At 41.3% G+C, this 21,861-nt stretch overlaps 1 protein-coding gene across 50 annotated transcripts in view; it reads left to right on the forward strand.

The window, feature by feature from the left end:
- The first annotated feature begins 4,489 nt into the window (after positions 1-4,489).
- BMPR1B (bone morphogenetic protein receptor type 1B) overlaps positions 4,490-21,861 on the forward strand; it is a 531,330-nt gene continuing 513,958 nt past the window's right edge. For 8 of the 50 annotated variants that reach the window (XM_055587711.1, XM_055587713.1, XM_055587708.1 and 5 more), the window contains exons 1-2: positions 4,490-4,708; positions 4,873-4,982. The gene's annotated coding sequence lies outside the window, so the exon portion shown is untranslated. Of the gene's footprint in view, positions 4,733-4,872; positions 4,983-21,861 lie in introns of all 50 variants that reach the window. The other 42 variants (XM_055587715.1, XM_055587720.1, XM_055587722.1 and 39 more) reach the window with 15 other exon arrangements.

Below are 21,861 nucleotides of genomic sequence, written 5' to 3' on the forward strand. Positions count from 1 at the left end.
TATATCAAGACCAACTTTAGCTGTTGTCAAAGAGAAGCAGTTACACTGAACACAGTAGTTATCCATAAATATTTGAATCGAGCATTTAAAGAGAGGGAACTTTGTTTAGGAGGAATATTGTAGGTGCTGGCATTTGATAAGTCTCTCTGAGCTGAATTTTTATTACCCCGGGCTAAACTTAGGGCTTCCCTGGTGGCTTAGATGGTAAAGAATCCACCTGCAATGTGAGAGATCTGGGTTTGATTCCTGGGTCAGGATGATCCCCCGAAGGAGGGCATGGCAACCCACTCCAGTGTTCTTGCCTGGAGAATTCCATGGACAGAGGAGCCTGGTGAGCTATAGTCCATAGGGTCACAAAGAGTCAGACAAGACAGAACGACTAAATACAGAACAGATTGAACTTATTTGTAGGATTGCCAGAGGCAGGCTAATAATTTGGATAAATCAACAGTATTGCTTTTTAAACTTTTATCCAATATTTATGTGGAGGGAAGGTTGAGTACTTTGTTCAGGGAGAAGAGTGGGTCCAGGATCCCTAGAGATCAACCTTCTAGGATGCTCTGATCCACTTAACTCTGCCCCACACTTGCCCACCCTGCTCAGCAAAGCAGCCTTCAGCCAGGACTAGCCGGTGTTGTTCCAGAGTCTCTCTAAGGAGTCAGTCCCTGATGCTGTGCTACTTATTAAAGTATCTCATTCAACCCCATGAAGTTCTCTCCCCTAAAATCACCTCCCAAAATCACAGTCTTCTCCCCCTCACAGTGCTTCCAGTGATGTTCAGAGCTTCTCATGGATGGGCACTCTGGACAACTGGCCAGCAGACCAACTTCTTAAACTGGTGTTCCCTCCACTGAGGAATCAATGATCTTGGAAAAGCTACAGAATTGGGTTGAGTCTATAAGAGAAGAGTGAAAAAGTTGGCTTAAAGCTCAACATTCAGAAAACGAAGATCATGGCATCCGGTCCCATCACTTCATGGCAAATAGATAGGGAAACAGTGGAAACAGTGTCAAACTTTGTTTTTTGGGGCTCCAAAATCACTGCAGATGGTGATTGCAGCCATGAAGTTAAAAGATGCTTACTACTTGGAAGGAAAGTTATAACCAACCTAGATAGCATATTCAAAAGCATTGTCAACAAAGGTCTGTCTAGTCAAGGCTATGGTTTTTCCGGTGGTCATGTATGGATGTGAGAGTTGGACTGTGAAGAAAGCTGAGTGCCAAAGAATTGATGCTTTTGAACTGTGGTGTTAGAGAAGACTCCCCTTGGACTGCAAGGAGATCCAACCAGTCCATTCTAAAGGAGATCAGTCCTGGGTGTTCTTTGGAAGGAATGATGCTAAAGCTGAAACTCCAGTACTTTGGCCACTTCATGCAAAGAGTTGACTCATTGGAAAAGACTCTGATGCTGGGAGGGATTGGGGGCAGGAGGAGAAGGGGACGACAGAGGATGAGATTGTTGGATGGCATCGCCGACTTGATGGACGTGAGTTTGAGTGAACTCCAGGAGTTGGTGATGGACAGGGAGGCCTGGCATGCTGCAGTTCATGGGGTCGCAAAGAGTCGGACACGACTGAGCGACTGAAATGAACTGAACTGAACTGATGCTTTATTTTTTCCCCACTAGTGTGTCCTACCTTTGGAGAATGATTATTCTCCAATGTCTTGGAGAGTTCTTGAAACACATATGGAATAGTACATATGAACATACCAGGGCTACAATCCAGTCTTTTTTTCGAGGAGACAATAAGCGATATTACTCAAAATACAAATTCACATTTTTAGTCCTTTGTCCAGAAAATGAGATGTATTTTGTAATATCTGGATGGACCACTATAGCTTAAATCTCAACTGTTCTCAAATAGGTTTGAAACTTGCCATCAACTATCTCAGAGACTCACAATGCACATTTAAAAATCTTGCTGTGAAAAAGAAAAATAATTAATAGTTTAAACTATGTTTTACTTAAATATATTTGACCATGAACCCTTTTACTTAAAAAAACTTTTATGTATCCTACATAATACAATTTGGGAAATACTGGCTCATCTTTTTTCTTTTTTGGGGTGAATACCCTTAATCAACACCAAAACTAGATTGATTATGTTCTTTGCAGCCAAAGATGGAGAAGCTCTATACAGTCAACAAAAACAAGACCAGGAGCTGACTGTGGCTCAGATCATGTACTCCTTCTTATCAAATTCAGACTCAAATTGAAGAAAGTAGGGAAAACCACTAGACCAGTCAGGTATGACCTAAATCAAATCCCTTATGATTATACAGTGGAAGTGAGAAATAGATTTAAGGGCATAGATCTGGTAGATAGAGTGCCTGATGAACTATGGACTGAGGTTCTTGACATTGTGTAGGAAACAGGGATCAAGACCATCCCCATGGAAAAGAAATGCAAAAAAGCAAAATGGCTGTCTGGGGAGGCCTTACAAATAGCTGTGAAAAGAAGAGAAGCAAAAGGCAAAGGAGAAAAGGAAAGATATAAGCATCTGAATGCAGAGTTCCAAAGAATAGCAAGAAGAGATAAGAAATCCTTCCTTAGTGATCAATGCAAAGAAATCAAGGAAAACAACAGAATGGGAAAGACTAGAGGTCTCTTCAAGAAAATTAGAGATACCAAGGGAACATTTCATGCAAAGATGGGCTCAATAAAGGACAGAAATGGTATGGACCTAACAGAAGCAGAAGATATTAAAAAGAGGTGGCAAGAATACACAGAAGAACTGTACAAAAAAGATCTTCATGACCCAGATAATCACGATGGAGTGATCACTAATCTAGGGCCAGACATCCTGGAATGTGAAGTCAAGTGGGCCTTAGAAAGCATCACTATGAACAAAGCTAGTGGAGGTGATGGAACTCCAGTTGAGCTCTTTCAAATCCTGAAAGATGACGCTGTGAAAGTGCTGCACTCAATATGCCAACAAATTTGGAAAACTCAGCAATGGCCACAGGACTGGAAAAGGTCAGTTTTCATTCCAATCCCAAAGAAAGGCAATGCCAAAGAATGCTCAAACTACTGCACAATTGCACTCATCTCACATGCTAGTAGAGTAATGCTCGAAATTCTCCAAGCCAGGCTTCAGCAATACGTGAACCGTGAACTTCCAGATGTTCAAGCTGATTTTAGAAAATGCAGAGGAACCAGGGATCAAATTGCCAACATCTGCTGGATCATGGAAAAAGCAAGAGAGTTCCAGAAAAACATCTATTTCTGCTTTATTGACTATGCCAGAGCCTTTGACTGTGTGGATCACAATAAACTGTGGAAAATTCTGAAAGAGATGGGAATACCAGACCACATGACCTGCCTCTTGAGAAATGTGTATGCAGGTCAGGAAGCAAGAGTTAGAACTGGACATGGAACAACAGACTGGTTCCAAATAGGAAAAGGAGTTATGTCAAGGCTGTATATTGTCACCCTGCTTATTTAACTTATATGCAGAGTACATTATGAGAAACTCTGGACTGGAAGAAACACAATTGGAATCAAGATTGCTGGGAGAAATATCAATCACCTCAGATATGCAGATAACACCACCCTTATGGCAGGAAGTGAAGAGGAACTCAAAAGCCTCTTGATAAAAGTGAAAGTGGAGAGTGAAAAAGTTGGCTTAAAGCTTAACATTCAGAAAACGAAGATCATGACATCTGGTCCCATCACTTCATGGGAAATAGATGGAGAAACAGTGGAAACAGTGTCAGACCTCATTTTCTTGGGCTCCAAAATCACTGCAGATGGTGACTTCAGCCATGAAATTAAAAGACACTTACTCCTTGGAAGGAAAGTTATGAGCAACCTAGATAGCATATTCAAAAGCAGAGACATTACTTTGCCAACAAAGGTTCGTCTAGTCAAGGCTATGGTTTTTCCTGTGGTCATGTATGGATGGGAGAGTTGGACTGTGAAGAAGGCTGAGCGCAGAAGAATTGATGCTTTTGAACTGTGGTGTTGGAGAAGACTCTTGAGAGTCCCTTGGACTGCAAGGAGATCCAACCAGTCCATACTAAAGGAAATCAGTCCCGAATATTCATTGGAAGGGCTGATGTTAAAGCTGAAACTCCAATACTTTGGTCATCAGACACAAAGAACTGACTCATTTGAAAAGACTCTGATTTTGGGAAAGATTGAAGGCGGGAGGAGAAGAGGACAATAGATGATGAGATGGTTGGATGGCATCACTGACTCAGTGGACATGAGTTTGAGTAAACTCCAGGAGTTGGTGATGAACAGGGAAGCCTGGCCTGCTGCAGTCCATGGGGTTGCAAAGAGTCGGACACGACTGAGTGACTGAACTGAACTGAACCCTTAGTCATGCTTGCCTTCACATTTTAAACCAGGAGTTCTCAAAATTCTGTGCATATTAGAATCTTCTGGAGGGTCTGACTCCTGGAGTTTCTGACTCAGCTCTGGAGCTGGTGAATATCTTTATTTCTACCAAGTTCCAGATTAAGCTGATTCTTACCACTTGAAGACCAATCTATGAGTAGCACCTGTTCTAGATCTCGGACCCACGCTTCTCGCGTTAATATGCAAATACCCCGAGGACCTTGTGCCTGAGCCCGCCCTCAGAGATTCTGATTGGGTAAGACTGGGATGGAGTCAATAACCTCGCATTTCTGAGCGGCTCTGACGGTATTGCTGGCCCCCAGACCACGCTGGAAGGAGGTGTTCTCTCGCTTCGACCTCTCTGAAGGTGAGGGACCTTAAGAAAATACAGGTAGAAACCAGCGTTTTTTTTCTTCCTCTTGTGTCTAAGACCAGAGACACCCACTTCAGTTTCTGAAAATTAGATATGTTAGGAAATTATGCCCTACTCTGGGAATCCTGCAAGTTTCTTTTACCCTTTTTTCTTCGCAGGATTTTACGGCACTTGTGGAAAGCAGGGCAGAGACAACAGATCCTTCGCACACCTGGCTTTTGGCCGAAACAGAACACTTTAATGCCCCAGTGAGTGTGCAGCCCGGCGAGTAAGTGAGGAGTTAAATTAAATCTCAAATGGTAGAGGTTTCTCCCATCATTCCATATCGGGAGTGTTAATTTTCCTAACCTTTAAAGATAAACTTCATGGGAGGTGAGGGAGTGGGGTAATAAAAGAGCACGCAGGGAGCCAGGTGTAATGCATTTGGGTGTTTGGTCTGGTTGATTACTCTTTCTCTGATGCTGGAAATTGGCCTGAGTCCAAATCCTGACTAGACTGTCCTTCTCTATAAGAATTAACTGGGTCAGTGGCTCCTACATTTTTTATCGTTTTAGTAGCTCCTCTGAACCAACTTCAGAAGCTTACACGTAGAATAGCCCACAGGTAAGCATTTCTCACGTTAATTTCTTAGTTTTTCTTTCTTTCTTCTTTTTTTTTTTTTAGTAAAAGATACTTTTAATTCACAAAACCACCAAAGAAACTCGGGGCTCCTCATGTTTTCAGGAACAGGGTTTGTAAGTCAGTTAACCAGAAGGTCTCCTAAATTTCTTTTGTTGCAACATTCAAGCACCTGCGAGGATTGCGGATTTGTTCTGGTTGATACACATCCATTCACATTATCTGCAATGACTCTGACTTCTAAAGAGTAGTTTGTTTTTAATCATGATTCGTGTCTTCAGTGCTTCCCTCTCCCCCAAACTAACAACCAGCGTTGTTTGTTGTTGTTACTGTTTTTTTTTTATTTTCAAACTATTGAAAACTACTTGGTCTGGGGGTGGGGGGTGCGGAGGAAAGATTGTCTGCAGCCGCTCAGGGAGGTCTGGGAGTTGCTCTGTTTTCTTAGCTGTGCTGTGCAAATGAACTGAAGGTTTAACACTTAGGTGCTGTTTGAAGATATAATACAACAGAGCCCAGAGGAGGGAGTCTAGGCCCGCCATTGCCGGCCTGGCCCAAGGCCCCTCAGTACAGCTGCTCTGGGGGCTGCAAAGCTAGAATTTGTTGCCATGGCTTAGACCTAAACAAACCCCTGCCTGTTCTGGTATGTAGATTATGTTCTTCCAGGACAGCCCTGCTCACTCATTTTGCGTCCATCTGTGGGACACAGGGGTTTCAATCATTCCTTCACCGTCTCCCATTCTAAAGCTGCAGTTTGTTATATGATATAGTGCCTTGTCACTTAGCAGCAGACGCCACGGTGCTGGAATCAGCCTGTTCCTCCAGCTTTTCCCCAGCTATACTGGAACCTCTGTCCTCAGGGACCTTGCTGTGGGACCACCTTGCAGGCGTTAATACTTTTCCCACTAAACCCACTTGGCCAGAGGCCAGCCTGAATGCTGTTCTCAGTGGAGTAATTGAGATTCCAGAATACCTTTAGGTTAGTTTGGAGGCAAGAGAGCACAGTATTTCTTCCCTCTTCCGTCAGGGTCATCCTCTTTTAATTTCCCATTTCTCCCTCCCCATCTCAGTGTGCCTCTCTCTCTCTGCCCACCCTCTGAGAAATGACTCTTCTCTTGGTTTATTCGAGTACAGTGATATTTGGCCTGATTTTTTATTTCCCTCCATTTCAGAGGACTCAGAAGCAATTTTAAGAACCAGAAGGTCTCCTGGGAGACAGCAAAATAACATTTCTTCTAATTCCATGCAACATAGTACGGAGCAAGAAGATAGCATACATGTTTTCTTACCAATATAAAGTGTAAGAGCAAGTGAAGATTATAAAACTTACAAAAAGCACAGATACTTTTAATTAGAATAACTGTGCACGTGGTTTCCCTGTATTAGTAACAACAGTGTTACTACATTGTTTCCCTGGCAATTAAGAGAAAGGTGTTATGTGATCTGTATAGTCAGACTGAAAAGATGCAGATACATGTCATGAGGAATGCTCTTGGCCCTGGGTTCTTGAAGGACCTTGTGTTGATCCTTGGGCCATTTTGTTCCCCAAGTCTCTTGCACATGTTTTCAGTCTTGAAATGAGTAGAACCATCATTTCTATGAAGTCATGATTTTATCAGTTCTAAGAGCAAAATATGAACTTGCATCCCAGAAAACATTCTTGCAGGGGAGCTTAATATGGTCCATATACATTGATGCCTCCTCCACCCTTTCACACATGTGTTTATGGAACAAACGTATATTGGAGCACCTAGCGCTTACCGGGCACCATTGTAGTCACTGGGCATTTAGCACATGTGTCTTCCCTCCAAAAGCTGACACTCAGTCAGAAGAGGCACAATGGACAAGGTAGCAATTGAATGGATAGAATAACAGATAGTGAAGCAAAATGAAGAAGAGGGAAAGGCAGGTTAGGTGTGGGAAAACCAGACAGAAAGGGAGTCACATGGATCTTTGCAAGAAGAGTGTTCCAGGCAAAGGAAAAATCTTGCCATGTTCAGAGAACAGTGAAGAGCCATTGTGGCGGGAGCGAGCTGGGGGGAGAGGGGTCTGGGGAGGAGGATAGAAGGGGATTGGGAGGCCCCAGAAGGGGGACCTGGGCTTTTATTTGAGTGGTAGGTAGTTAACAAGTCCTTTAAGATGGCATCTATCTCCCCTCCCTCCCCTGGCTCCTCTATCCCCCCTTGTGAGGCAGGTCATTGGCAAGTGGAGGACCACATTCCAGTGTCTGAATGAGTGAAGTCCTGAGTGTCTGCAGTGTTACTAACCACCTTTGACTTTTACTATGATTTGCTCACAGGGCAGGGCTTCCTGAATACTCTATTTTTGGCTTGTATGAGAAATTATGTAGTTCTCATCTTGATGAAATTTCACAAGTCTGGACTCACTCCGTAATACAGAATTTAGGAGTCTCCAACTTTCCTTTTCTTTCTTGCTGTGTCTGGGCCTGGAGGAAGCTCTTTCTCACGGGGCTACCACACTGTGAGATGAGCCTTCCATGACCGTCTGCTCAAATTGGCCCTTAAGCACAGGGAAGGGGCTGCTCCTCAATTTCTTCAGGGCCAGGATGATGGGGAAGTAGGTGAAACTGATGAGTTGCTGAAGGCCCAGGAGGTTAAGTAGAGGTACCTGCATCCACAGGTGAAGGGAATAACCTCTGCCTTCTCATGACCCTTCAAAAGAGGTGTTATGGAACTTCACTTGGAATCATGACTCTTGTATTTTGTTTTTCACTGATTACCTCTTCAAGTGTTGCTAATCACTGTTCTAGAAACCTGCAAAACTTTGGGGAAATCAGTGTAATGTCTACCCCCAAACATTTTTGTCCAGGAAAAATAACTGTCAGGAGCAGTTTAAAGGTAAAAGGGAGGCCCCTAAACAAATCTTGAATGTATGCATGTTAAGAGTATGAGGACTTAAAGACTGCCTTGGTGTTGGACTTGGTCTGTGGTGGAGGCTCTGAACTGGTGATGTGGCTTGTTTAGCAGTGTCGAGAAGGTGTATTCCTTGGCTGCCTCTTCCACCCTGCCCTCGGCTCCGTCATCTTGAGTTACTGTCAGCTGGACAACATTCACCTCATTCTTCAAACTGCTTTCTGCCCACACAACAGTTTTAAAATCTTCACAGACAGTTCTCTCTACACACACATAACAATGTTCTATACTCTGGACATTTGTGTTTGTTCCTTCCAAAATCCAGGCACATTGTGTGTGACTGCCAATTTGTGTGGCTTGTTTTATAAGCTTCAGATTACAAACCGTTGACACCATCATTTATCCCAAGTAGAAAGGCTCATTGGTATCGCATCCTCCTTTACCACCCTCTTTGACCAATCAGTCATCAGGATGATTCCCCAGACACGCCTCTCTCATTCTGTTTCCAGATCACCACCTCTGTGTGACATCATGGGAACTTAGTGCAAATAAATCTCCAGAGAAACCTGTGCTGGACAGATATTGAAATGGATTGCTGCAGAAGAGCATTGCTTATCTCCTTGGAGAGCAGGGTTTATCACTAAAACAAGGCTTTGACAAAAAACACTGCTGGGGCTTCCACCATACCTCAGTGTAGCCAAAGCATTTCACCATCAAGTCTGGACACAGCCCAGAGCAAGAGGAGACAGAATCTTATTAGCAGCTCTGAACTAGGACCGTGTTTGGAGGACAAGAGGAAGTCGCTGTGACAAACATTCCAATTATTATTGATACTATCGATGTTCAAGCAGCAGGGCAGAAGAGGTTCCTAGCTGTGGCTATTGAAATTTGGTCCTTGAAAAAGTCAGCTGTTAAAAAGATACCTCTCTTCCCAATCTCTGAATTACCCTGAGTGGAAGTTTATATCACTGCAGTGGGAGTGTATGGTGTTTTACAGGATGATGCTTGAAAGTGAAGTTGTCACTCAGTGGTGTCCGACTCTTTGCGACTCCATGGGCTGTAGCCCACCAGGCTCCTCTGTGCATGGGATTTTCCAGGCAGTAGTCCTGGAGTGGATTGCCATTTCCTTCTCCAGGGGATCTTCCCAACCCAGGGATGGAACCCGGGTCTCCTGCATTGTAGACAGACGCTTTACTGTCTGAGCCACCAGGGAAGCCACCAGGGATGATGCTTAGGACTGATCAAACTTTGAAACCTATAGGATTTCTGAGCATGTCCTCTTTTCAAATAATTTCAATCTTTCTGAGGTTTTAATTTGAGAATGGGTGTTATTTTCAGCACCCTCTCTTAAATCCAGAATGAGACAAAGGAACAACAGACAAAAAAATTTAGGGGAGAGAGTGGTGGCAAAACTGAGTATCCGTGGAGGATAAGGCTGAGAAGTCACTCCACATTTAGCTGGTTTGCAAGGACTGCCTAAGAAAGTGGGATAGTCAGGCCTTAACATTTTGACAAAATCCAGGAGAATGGGTGCAGAGAATACAGGACTGAAAGTGAAACTCACTCAGTCATATCTGACTCTCTGCGACCCCATGGACTATACAGTCCATGGAATTCTCCTGGTCAGAATACTGGAGTGGGTAGCCTTTCCCTTCTCCAGGGGATCTTCCCAACCCAGGGATCGAACCCAGGTCTCCCACACTGCAGGCAGATCTTTACCAGCTGAGTACAGGACTGAGATGTATCCAAAGATACTCCTAGTCTGGAAGGAATAGGGAAGTGTAAGAATTGGTGACTTTATTTTAAAACTAGAGGAAACTGAGGTTCAAAATAGGTTGTTATTTTTCACAAGGTAACAAATGACAGTGGCACCCCACTCCAGTACTCTTGCCTGAAAAATCCCATGGGCGGAGGAGCCTGGTGGGCTGCAGTCCATGGGGTCGCTAGGAGTCGGACACGCCTGAGAGACTTCACTTTCACTTTTCACTTTCATGCATTGGAGAAGGAAATGGCAACCCACTCCAGTATTCTTGCCTGGAGAATCCCAGGGACGGGGGAGCCTGGTGGGCTGCCATCTATGGAGTCGCACAGAGTCGGACACAACTGAAGCAACTTAGCATCAGCAGCAGCAAATCACAGAATCAAAACTTTCACGGCAGTCGGTCTTCAAAGCCTCTGTGCCTTTCCTTGTCTGTCAGAAGTGTTGAACTCACTTGCTCGTTCCAAGAACACAATGAAGAGAATGTTGGGGCCCAGTAGAAGTCAGGTTAGGAGAAGGCAATGGCACCCCACTCCAGCACTCTTGCCTGGAAAATCCCATGGATGGAGGAGCCAGGTGGGCTGCAGTCCATGGGGTCGCTAAGAGTCGGACGTGACTGAGCGACTTCACTTGCACTTTTCACTTTCATGCATTAAAGAAGGAAATGGCAGCCCACTCCAGTGTTCTTGCCTGGAGAATCCCAGGGATGGGGGAGCCTGGTGGGCTGCCGTCTATGGGGTCGCAGAGTTGGACACACTGAAGCGACTTAGCAGCAGCAGCAGAAGTCAAGGTTATATGACAGAGTCTTGATCAGAATGTTTACCCTTTGTGTCAGAAATTGGAAATAAATAAGCAGTCTTCTTGAGAGTTGGAATCCTTATGTGGCCATCAGGTTAAAAATTTTAAACATAGTTGCTGCTACTGCTTAGTTGCTCAGTCGCGTCCAACTCTTTGCAAGCCTGTGGACTGTAGCCCGCCAGGCTTCCCTGTCCATAGGATTTCTCAGGCAAGAACACTGGAGTAGGTTGCCATTTCCTTCTCCAAGGGATCTTCTCGATCCAGGGAGTGAACCCAAATCTCCTACTTGGCAGGTGAATTCTTTACCACTGAGTCACCTGGGAAGCAAATGTAGTTGCCCCATGTAAACTCTAGAGATTATATACCCAGAAGTCAGAGTTCTGTCTTGGCTCTAAAGACATAGCAGCTTGTGGCCTTCCAGGTGGGAAGGTGCTGGAATCGAGTGGCTGCTGTCCCTTCTTTCTCAGTTTGCTCCTGTGGCCCTGCAGGCTCTTCCTCATCCTCAACATCTGCCTGACCTGGCAACCACTTGAGTGCCTGGCCCCTGATGCAATAATGAAGAGCCATGGAGGGCTCTGAGTAGGAGAATAACATGATTAAAGAATTTTAAGAAGCAGGAGAAAAGAAAAATTGAAAATAGGTGAAAATAGGTCTTCAAGTTTGGTGCATATGGCACTTAATACAACTGCTGGCAGTCATTAATATCACCATCCTCCATTCAAATCTCCCCACTGAACAAGCTGTTCTGAGGAGTAGAGTAGTATTTGTTAGTCTTGGGAGATACACTGGCAGCTGAGTTCAACCCTTGTTTTACGGTTGAGGACAGAAAGGCCTATATAGGAAAAGCAATGTCACCCAAGGTTGTTTAGCATGAGAGCTGTTCTTTGAATATGTATGAGAAAATCCATTTATTCAAAATGGTAGAAAATGATGCAGAGTATCTGATCTTGAGTAAAAGTCTCATTGGAACTATACATTTCATAATGAGCCTGCTTTTTTAAAAAAAATCTTTCATATTTCCTTATAACCCTTCTCAGTGGATTTCATGGTGGGCTGTGGCTCTCTCTGCAAACCTGTTTGCCTTGAGATTGTGTCTGAGAACATGGGGAGGATATAGGCACCCTCCCCTTTTCCCCACCCCCATTCTTTGACAGAGGGTATGTCAGCTTTGTCTATGTCAGAGCAAACCAGTGGCCTGGAAAATAGAAACTACAGTCAGTCTTTGGTTCTGGTGCCTTTGGATTTTATGTAGCATTCACATTTCAAAAAAAAAAAACAAAACCCTGAGATTTAGAGGGTTCCAATTGTTAAACTTTTCGCAGATTGACAACTATCATTTCCTTATGGAAATCATTACATAAAAGAACATTTTAACATCAAAGGTGAAAGACATGATATCAGAATAACCAACAACTTTTCCTCAGTAAAACTTATTGGCAATCTAGCCCTGACACATACGTAAAAACAAATGTGTATATGTACTTGTTACATATATAAAGGTATCTGATCTTGCTCTGAATGAGTGAACATTTTAGCAGAGTCTGGTATTTGGGAACATTTGTTCTAAACAGCACCCAACTACAAATTGAAATACTTTATGGCCACTGTGACTGAATTTTGATTATTATTTTGTTTTCATGTTAAGCCATCTGCCAAGTTTTGTTGTTTTTTTCCTTAAATCTGAAAGAGCCTATAAAAGCCATGCTCAGAGCATTTCTCTGCTTGTAGAAATTGATGCATATATTTATAGTCTGAGCTCTGTGCCATTTCTGAATATACTCCAAAACCTTGCAGAAAAGGAGCTATCTGCCCTGTGTTCTTAAATTCACAGTTCTGTCTGGTTGTCGTTTGATTCCTTCTAATATAAGCTGTGCTGTTGAGGTGAATTTTGCTTGCTGGTGGTCATGGGTAAGGCAATTACAAAGTCTGACATTATTCTTGGAATGGTTTTAAGCAAAATATCATAGTTCATCAAAACCTGTCTGCAGAACGCCAGCAAGTTAATAGTCATTTATGTACAGAAGAAAAAAGTTATGGCTGCCAGACCACCTTCATGTGGGAGATTTGGCCATAATTTTAAATATCCATTGTGAGAATTACATTATGTGTAAGGAAATCAGCATCCTGCAGTTTTACTAGTAGGCCTAGAAGGGACTAATGTACAAGAAATGTAAACAGGATAGGCAACTGAGGCGTCTCCAAAACTTCTGGTGCCTTCTACAAGGTTTTTGGAAAGAGCAGCATTCCCAACACTTTTTTTTTTTTTTAACATACAGAATGGTGTTGTGGGGTCCTGAATGTTTTAAACTCTTTGCTACAAGATTTGAACACTTTCTATGTGCTGAGTATCTCTTTGGACCATCTAACAAAAGCTTTGAAAGACCCCCATGAGTTATAGCTACTGAGGAAGCTGAAGTCCACTGAGATGGTAACTTGCACAGATTCTCAGTCTATAGGCCAGACTGGATCTGGCCATTGTATCAAATCAAAAGGTACCATCTTAAGGGTAGATGAATTACAGGAAGGATACTCCACTGAGCACCAGAGTTAAAAAAGGTGCCTGTCGGTCTGTGTCCCTATAGCCCAGCAACAGGGATTCAGGTAAGACTTCTTAGCAATGTGGGTATTATCTTCATAACAAAGAGACGCCACTTCCTCAAAGCAAACAGTCTTGCCCCAGAGCACAAGGCTTCGGGAGCAGGGGGCTGAGTTATAGCTCCACTGACTCCAGGCTGGCCTAGCTTCTGCTGCAGCTTTGTTGTTGTTGTTTTTAATTGGAGGATAATTGCTTTACAATGTTGTGTTGACACATTATATCAATTCTTCCAGTTAGACCACATGGCAAGTAGAGGGCTTGCCGTGGGTAGCACGATGCTAGAGGCACATGCTTAGGTGCAATTTTCCCTTTCTTATCTTTAATACAGAGTTCAGGCCAGTGGGCAGATACCTCTGTCATTCATGCTGAGGTCCCCAGAGTCGTTTCTCCTTTCTTCCCGTCATATTCCATTTACCTAGGTTGCGTACGCATGTACCTCCCCAGTGAATGAGAAGCGAACGCTGCCCTCAAAGAATTCTTGTTCTAGAGGCATCACCATTTCCCAAGTCATTAAATGAGTTGATAGCGCCAGTGGCAGGTGCAGGTAGAGGGAACATAAAAGGAGCCATGAGCACACAGGGCAGGGGCCTGACCCTGACTCGACATCAAAGGACTTCTGGGAGCAGCTGCGGCTAAGCCTGGGACTTGGGAAGGAAGAACAGGAATCCACCAAGAGAACGATACGGATACGAGCAGTGGGTGTGACAAAGGCGGGCTATGGAAGGAAGCAGGACACAGATCTCAGAGGACTTCTGGGCCATGTCAAGGAGTTTACACATTATCCCAGGGCTAAGGGAAACCACTGAATGTTTTTAAGCAGAAACATGTCTTCTAAAATAATAGTCCTGTATGTTCACATGGTCATATTTTAAAATGACTTTACAACTTTGCTTTTACTCTATTTGTTCTTATTCAGTCGCTCAGTCATGTCTGACTCTTTGCAACCCCATGGACTGCAGCACGGCAGGCTTCCCTGTCCTTCACCATCTCCCACAGTTTGCTCAAACTCATGTCCATTGAGTCGGTGATGCCATCCAACCGTCTCATCCTCTGTCAGCCCCTTCTCCTCCTGCCTTCTATCTTTCCCAGCATCAGGATCTTTTGTAATGAGTTGGCTCTTTGCTTCAGGTGGCCAAACTGTTGGAGTTTCACATTATATACTAAGATCTCATCTGGTTTTCAGTGTTTTTGAAAATGGTTTGAAATTAGTTCCTAGTCTTCCCCAAAGGGCTAAGTGACTTATCCTGGGTCTCCAGACTAGGATTGGCCCATCACTGTCTTCGTCGCAGCATTTAGCATGATTACAGTGATGTATGTATTCCTATAGTGCTTTATTTGCTGCCTCCTGTGTCTGAACATAAACTCTGTGTGGACAGGGACCTTGTCTGTCTTGTTCACATAATACATTATCCAAAAAACACTTAGGTGATGAATTAATATCCCATGTCAAGGGGCCCTTCTGCTCCCTGATATTTAGTGGCTCCCCAGCACTCCAGTACTCTTGCCTGGAACATTCCATGGATGGAGGAGCTTGGTAGGCTACAGTCCATGGGATCACAAAGAGTCGGACATGACTGAGCAACTTCACTGGTTCAGCATCTTCAGTCTTTGGGAGCTGGTGCCTGAGACATGAATTGTGAACCCCCTGTCACTGAGAGTCTACAGCAGGCTCTTGGGTTGTGCATGGTTAAAATTGTTTAGTGCAGCCTTTCCAAAAATTGACATTACATTGTCATTGTAGTTCCTTTTAGGAAGCCCATTCATGGAAACCATGAATGAATTTATGGTTTCCATGAATGGGCTTCCTAAAGAATGAAGTAGAAGTTACTGGAGGTTACCACCAGTCTCTGAAAACTAAGGCTTTAGTTACTTTAGCAGAGGGATGCCCAACATCATCCTGTTTGGGAGCACCCTAGAACTGAGGTCTTCACAGCTCATAATGTCTTAATATCTCTTTATACCTCATGTTGTGGGTCAGTCCAAAAAAAGTTCAAGTTTGTGTGTTTCTAGACATTGACTCAGGTTCTGAATTAATCATGAGCAGATAGTTGTTCTCTTTAGCCTATGTGTTAGTTTCCTTTCTCTGGTATAACAAATTATCACAAAATTTGAAATAGTACAACTTTATTACCTTACATTTGTGAAGTTATAAGTTATTACATTTTAATATATAATATACATTCTTTGGCACAGGACTCCTAAAACACTTAGAATTTCCTTAGGAAAGATATCTTTTGTTAATGAGGGGACTTTTGGAAGGCACTTAAGGGAGGAGGGTGCTGTTGCCCAGGGAACCAGCTGTTGAAACTTTCACTCCCACCTCCCTGCACCCAGACCTCTGAGGAGAGAAGAGCTAGAGATTGAATTCAATCACCAATAGCCAATAATTTAATCAATCATGCCTCTGTCGTGAAGCCTCCATAAAACCTCAGAAGGATAGGATTCTGAGAGCTTCCAGGTTAGTGAAGACAAAGCTTTGGGGAGAATGATGTGCCCAGAGAAGGCATGGAAGCTCCATGTCTTCCCTCCACACATCCTTGCCCTACACATCTCTTCTATCTGGCTGTTCCTGAGATATATCCTTCCATAATAAACCCATAATCTAGTAAGTAAACTGTTTCTCTGAGTTCTGTGAGCCACTCTAGCAAGTTCACTGAACCCAAGCAGGGGATTGTTGGAACCTCCAATCTGTAGCTGGTCAGTCAGAAGCACAGACAACCCAATCTTATTTGGCATCTAAAGTTGGGGGCATGGGTGCACTCTTATAGAACTGAGCCCTTAACTTCTGGAAACCGATGCTATTTTCAGATAGTGTTAGAGTTGAGTTGAATTGTAGGATGCCCAGCAGGTGTTGGAGAATTGCTTGGTGGCATGGGAAATAAAATACACATGCATCATAACTGCTACTGGTACAGTTGAAGTTCAAAATAGATCTTAGCTAAAAGCACAGGTTAGGCAGGGCTATGTTATACATCTGGAGGCTCTAGGGAAGAAGTCATTTCTTGTGTTTTTCAGCTTCAGGTGGCTGCCTGTAATTGATCACTGTGCTAATCTCTCCAGGACGTATCTTCTCACACTTTTGCCTCTGTCTTTAATGCATAAGGATCCTTGTGATTACATTAAACCCACCTTCATAATCCAGGCTAATCTTTCCATTTAAAGATCTAGAATATAATCACACTTCTAAAGTCCCTTTGCTGGGTAGGTACCATGTTCCTAGGTTTTAAGGATTAGGATGTGGACATCTTTAGAGGATTATTCTCTGCCTACCTCAGCTGCTATATGGCGCATTCACCCAACTGGTATAGGAAAGAACGATGAGTCAAACGAGATCTAATGCCAGTTCACTTCTCCCACTTACAGAAATACAGTCTTAGGAAAGTTACTTCATTTGTTTAAGCCTCAGTTTCCTTATCTGTCAAATGGGAAAGATATTGTCTCACCTCAAAGAGTCATGAAGTTTATAGACAATTGTACAGGTATTATTTACTGCCTCTGTCTAGAAAACACTTAAAATGTTAGATGTTAGATGTTATTACCTTGTTTTCCTTGAGAGGGCATCTCTGATAGCACTTGAGTCTTTTTGACTTGGGGAGATTTTCAGAAATTTATCATGGTATGTCATCATTCTCTTAAAGATTTTTGTTAACTTGAAATGTTACCGTTTTCATAAATGGAAGTTACAAAATACTCAATGGTAAGTTCAGAAATAGTCACTGAGAGCAATACAGATTTTGAAAAACAGCTTTCAATTCCAACAAGAAATTAATTTAGAAACTGGGTATGCCCTCAGAAATATTTTAAAAGTACATCATTCCAATTTCAGTGGGTGCAAGGATCCGATCAGCCTTGGGCATCTTGTGGTCTTTGCTTTCCTCTCTTTGAGCCTTGACAGAAATTGCTTCGGGACTCTTACTAGAAATCATCATGACATATTTAGGGCTAGCATTGTAAATTAGACTGTGCACACCCTGCTCGCCTCTAAAACTAAATTCCCAAAGAATAAGACTCATTTCCTGGTGCTGCTTTCCCAACTGACTTTTGGATAATCAATTTCCTATCAATTCAAAATGAGATGCCAATTTGCCATAACATTTTTAAAAAGCTCCTCAACAGCTGCCGGAGCTTGCCTTGAGGCAAGGTTCTATCGCACCCTTGCATTTCCTTTCTCCTACTTCCTGAAGACCAAGTCTGCCTACTGCAGTGAGAGCTCTGTTCTCTGCTGACAATGGGCATTGTCTCTACACAAAAAGCTGATGTCTATGAGCATATTTTGAAAAACTTGAGTAGGAAAACAGTATGAGATTGGTAAATTCCCCCGTCCTCCAGCACACATGTTCACACATACACACCCATACATACACACATATACTCAGGAATTTATGAGGAATCCCTTGAATCTCGGTGCAGATGTGAATTGCCAGAATGAAAGAAAGAATGTCTTTGTTGAGGCCATTTCTAGAGGCTCTGAGCTTTAGACAGGGACGATTCTTGGCTCATACTTTTGCCATAGAATTAGAAATCAAAAGTACAATTATTGAGTAATGAAGTTGTTGCTAAAAAAATGCCAGAAATTCTGCATTCAAAGGTTGTCACTCTTGCACTTAAAGGTATTGAGTTCAGTAGATATTGTTAAATGACCAGAGTTTTCACCAATGAGAAGTGTTAAACACTATAATTACACAATAAATGTAGCTTATTGCTGCTTTTACAGAATAGATGATTCCTGAAATACTTTGTAGTTAGATTTTTTTACAATTAAGTTGTTAATAAAGTCCTAAAGGATCTAATCATTTTAAAACTTCTTGCAGTGAATCTTTTTATATAACCAATATGTTTTATAAAACAGTAATTGGAGTAGTGTTGACACAAGGATAGACGGACAAATCAGTTGAACCAAACAGAAGGTCCAGATTCAAATCTATGAACACATGAAAATTGGATCCATAACAGAGGTGTCTTTGCAGATCAGCCAGAGGAAGTCATCTTTTCAAATAACAACGCTATTATTGGTTGGCCATATACAGGGAAAATTGGATTTCTATTTCTATATAACACAAATTTCAAGTGTATAAAGATGGAAATGTGAAAAGTAGATCTTCAAAAGTGCTAGAATAAAATAGAGACAATTTATTACTTGGAAGTAACATAAGAGTTTTAAAATATCACACATATACACACACACAAAGGAATTGCTACTGCTGCTGCTAAGTCGCATCAGTCGTGTCCGACTCTGTGAGACCCTGTAGACGGCGGCCCACCAGGCTCCCCCGTCCCTAGGATTCTCCAGGCAAGAACACTGGAGTGGGCTGCTATTTCCTTCTCCAATGCGTGAAAGTGAAGTTGCTCAGTTGTGTCCAACTCTTCCTGACTCTAGTCTCCTCCATCCATGGGATTTTCCAGGCAAGAGTGCTGGAGTGGGCTGCCATTGCCTTCTCCACATAAAGGAAAATATTAATAAATTATCTCCCATTAATATACAAAAGCCTAGTTTTGTCTAAAACCATTTTTAAAAGGTGAAAAAATAAGCCACGGTCATGGAGAATATATTTGCAAGGCAAAACTCAGCAAATCAATTAGAAGCAGTGTATTTTATAGATAATGGGTATGTACTAGAAACAAAACATGTAAATAGTACTATAAAATATGAAATTAGGGGCTACATATTTTTAAATGCTGAAGTTCTCTATAACATGATATATATGAACTAGGTGAAAATTAAATTCTGTGATACGTTCCAACACATATGAAACATAAATGCTGAATAGTAGTTATGAGCATTTTATAATATTTTTTCAAATTTACTATACAGAAAAATCACAAGTTAACTTTAATAGTTGCTATTAACCTCCTACATGTTTTATCCGTGTAGGCTCAAATTATTTCTTTTGACACAGGTCTACCTTATTCTCTTGAATTTTTAATCACAAGATTGAACAAAACTGAGAACTTGCAAAACCACAATTTTATCATTAATAATTATAACTTTAAAAAAATTCTATGTGCTTAGCATTGTGCTAAGAACTTCAAATGGATTATCCCTCTTATTTCCTACAAACCTATTAGATAGGTACTGTTTTTAACAACCCTATTTAACAGATGGTAAAACTGAAACCCATGGATTATGTAATTTGCTTGCAATGGAATATCTAGTGAGTATTATTATTTAAATGATTTTGGTATGTTAGTGACTCAGTCATGTCTGACTCTTTGTGACCCCTTGGACTATAGCCCACCTGGCTCCTCTGTTCTTGGAATTCTCCAGGCAAGAATACGGGAGTGGGTTGCCATTTTCTTCTCCAGATTTTTGTATAGAAGATATAAAACCTTCCATTATTACACTCCTCTCTGACATCCTTAAGTGAAAGAACTAAGAGCAACAATGAAATAATTATTGTTTTCTCAAAACACTTGTTTGCTAATTCGATATATTCTCTTTGCATAACTGCTGATAGGTCTTTAAATCACATTGAAACTTGTGATTTAAAAAACGAGGAAAAATTTTAAAAGTACTATGTTCTAGTTTCAAATAACTAATAGATGGACTCTTACAGAAAGTTTCTGTTTAGATAACTTCTCTGAAAGAGAAGAAACTAGGATGGAAGATAATGTCTTATTCTACCCTGCTGTGACTTCTTCAGGTGGGCAATCAAACTGAGTCCTTTTAACACAGGTCATGTGCAAAAAAGGAAAAGAGATGTTTAATGAGATGAACTAGACAGAAAAATGAAGGAAATGCCATGTACCTCTCATCCCCATTTATTCTCTCCAGACTGAGGTTCAGCTCATACGCCCCAAAAGGTAGCACCTACTCCTAAATTGAGGTTAGTTCATGCTGGTTTGAAAACAGTCATTGCATATAAATCTTCTATAGGCTCAAGCTTGGTTTCTGTTTACTCCATCTGGAAAGACCATTAAGAAATATTTGCATATAATGAAACTCTTAAAAGGCATCAGCATATTAAAACTATATAGATGTTGAAGTGCTTTTTATTCTGTGCTATTTAAATTGTGAATTGTATTTGGAAGTAATTAAAAGAATAGCAGACACAATCAAGGAACATGCTTAAGTGTCTGTGTTGTAGATGCAATTAGAAAACATCTTTTATAAAAACAAGCACTAGCAAGTGGTAAGTTCAGGATTCAAGTCGAGAAAGCCTGACTCCAGAGCTTATCTAAGTTGAATGGATGCAAAGAAAAGTTAATCAAAAGACCTGCCCCTTCTGATGGTAGAAACTGGTTCCATTTCTTCTTTTTGTTCTTGTTTTTAAATTGAAATGTGGTTGATTTACAGTGTTCTGTAACTACTGCTGTACAGCAAAGTGATTCAGTTCTACATATATATACACACATTCTTTTTCATATTCCTTTCTCTTATGGTTTATCATTGGATATTGAATATAGTTCCTGTGTTATTCAGTAGGACCTTGGTGCTTATCCTTTCTATATATACTAGTTTGCATCTGCTAATCCCAGCATCCCACTCTCCCACCTTGACCACCACAGTCTATTCTCTCTGAACCTGGCTGTATGAGTTCTATTATTTTTATATACCTATTTCTACACACCCTATGCCGTTCTGAGAATACCTGTCAGAAAACTCAGATTCCATGTGTATTCTAACAATAAAGCCCTCCTTAATTGAGTTCTTTTTTTTTTTTAATTCAGCATCTAATAGAAACAATTCATGAATTTTGTTAGAGAAATCTTTTACATTGTGAATATTTGAATAAATGACTGTCCTCTTTAACATTTCACAAGTGGATCACATAAATTAATACATTTTTGATTCACAAATTAGATTCACATTCTTCACAATATGATTTGATTTTCTTTACCTCATTAAGAATACAAATTTCTAACTTGAAAGCAAATAAATTGTGCATCATATTCTTAAATTTGTTTTAAAGAATAAAGATTTTCCCTAGTTCAATTTTATCTTGAATTAAAACATCCTATCTTCAACCCTTGTTTTCTGCTTATCATACACAACAATGCAAGTAGGTATAATGTGCAGAACATCAAATACACTTATTTTCTCATCCGTGACTAAACCATTTTTATTCAATAAGTCTGTCCTGTAAAATTTTCTCTGTTGCTTTAATTGTGGGAACTTTGGTACTATTGGCTCTTGATCTAATGCTTATAAGAGAATATTTAATGGTTGGTGGCAGTTTTATTGCCCCTTAAACATTTAATTGGTTTTCTGCATAATTTCTCAGTGTGTTCTTATTTGTTTACATTTTTACACTTTTTGGTATAAAACTGAAAACTTATGGTATTGAATTTTATGACATTGGCAGAATTCCTCCTCCACAGTTGTAGTATACACTTATTTCCACTTTATGTACTCTTATTTCTAGGAGCCAAAATACGAGCTTAACAGTGCAACATGGCCTTGATCCATAAAGTTTATATTTAGATCACTATTACAAATCAAAACCTTTTTCTTCTTTACACTAATAAGATTGTAGTTTCCTTTTCTTAATTTTCATTATAAGTACAC

Source organism: Bubalus kerabau, chromosome 7, assembly GCF_029407905.1.
Source record: "Bubalus kerabau isolate K-KA32 ecotype Philippines breed swamp buffalo chromosome 7, PCC_UOA_SB_1v2, whole genome shotgun sequence".
Classification (NCBI taxonomy): domain Eukaryota; kingdom Metazoa; phylum Chordata; class Mammalia; order Artiodactyla; family Bovidae; genus Bubalus; species Bubalus kerabau.